Raw genomic sequence first — 1,483 nt, forward strand, 5'->3', positions numbered from 1 at the left:
CCTTAGTGTAACTGCTTTCACATGCTCTTTTGATTTGGTGTTGTTAGGTAATCTTCCTAATGGTCTTTCTGAAATCAGTTTGGAAAGCTGGCCTATCTGAGTTTCGAGCCCTTGGATCGATGCTTGTTGATTTTTAAGTGCTGTCTCAGTGTTCTGGAAATAGGTTTCTAACACTGAGATAAACTTTGTGAGCATCTCTTCAAGGTTCAGCTTCTTTTCCTGTTGGTAGGGTGGTTGTTGGTAGCCTAAAGGTGGTTATGGTCTTTGATTTCCTTGACTGCCCCACGAGAAATTGGGGTGGTTCTACCAACCTGCATCGTAAGTGTTACTATATGGATTGTTTTGAGGTCGAGGATTATTACCCATGTAATTTAATTGGTCGTTATCGATGTTGTGGCCATAAGGTTTGTATTCCGAATGGCTTGTTCCACCTCCACTTACTTCGCACTGCATTACTGGGTGAACCTGTGAAGAACTAAGAAAACCATCAATTTTCTTATTCAAGAGTTCTACCTGATTAGAGAGCATGGTGACCGAATCAATGTTATAAACATTGGTTGTTTTCGTTGGCTTTGTCCTCATGACTTGCCACTGATAGTTATTCAATGACATCTCCTCTATGAACTCATAAGCATCTTCAGGTGTTTTATTATTGATGGTTCTGCCAGCAACTGCGTCAACCATTTGCCAAGTCGAAGGATTCAGGCCATTATGGAATGTTTGAACCTGAAGCCAAAGCGGTAATCCATGGTGAGGGCACCTTCTCAAAAGGTCCTTGTATCTCTCCCATGCATTGTAAAGTGTTTCTAAATCCATCTGCACAAAAGAAAAGATATCATTACGTAATTTAGCCATTTTAGCTGACGAAAAATATTTTAGTAAAAATTTTTCTTTCATTTGTTCCCAAGTAGTAATTGACCCTCGTGGTAACGATTTCAACCACTGTTTAGATTTGTTCCTCAATGAGAAAGGGAATAACCGAAGACGAATGGCATCATAAAAAACGCCATTAATTTTAAATGTATCGCTTAGTTCCAAAAGGTTTGCTAAGTGAGCGTTGGGATCTTCATCCTGCAAACCATCAAACTGAACAAATTGCTATATCATTTGAATAGTGTTAGGTTGTATTTCAAAAGTGTTTGCAGCTACAGCAGGTCTAACTATGCTCGATTCAGTTCCTGTTAAAGAAGGTTTAGCATAATCATACATAGTGCATGGAGCAGGATTTTGATTAACCGCAATTGCATGAGGTAGCTGATTGTCTTGGTTTTCAGCCATCTCTTCCGTTGGGGGTTGAGTATCATCTTCTTGCTCATTCTCTGTGTACCTTAGGCTTCGCCTTATTTCTCTTTGGTTTCTGGGAACTATGCGATCGATTTCTTCGTCAAAAAGTAGTGGTCCTGACGGCTTTCTTCTAGTCATAAACTATAAAAACCTGTCAGAAGAAAGAAAAAGAGAATTAGTAAATTAGAATAAAATTAAA

The 1,483-nt window shown here is 39.0% G+C and overlaps 1 non-coding gene across 1 annotated transcript; it reads left to right on the top strand.

Annotated features, from left to right (window-relative positions):
* The first annotated feature begins 742 nt into the window (after nucleotides 1-742).
* LOC121231086 (small nucleolar RNA R71) lies at nucleotides 743-848 on the top strand. Its single transcript, XR_005929154.1, has one exon. It is a non-coding gene; the product is annotated as a small nucleolar RNA R71 (small nucleolar RNA).
* Nucleotides 849-1,483: the final 635 nt, after the last annotated feature.

Source organism: Gossypium hirsutum, chromosome A06 (genome assembly GCF_007990345.1).
Source record: "Gossypium hirsutum isolate 1008001.06 chromosome A06, Gossypium_hirsutum_v2.1, whole genome shotgun sequence".
Taxonomy (NCBI): Eukaryota; Viridiplantae; Streptophyta; class Magnoliopsida; order Malvales; family Malvaceae; genus Gossypium; species Gossypium hirsutum.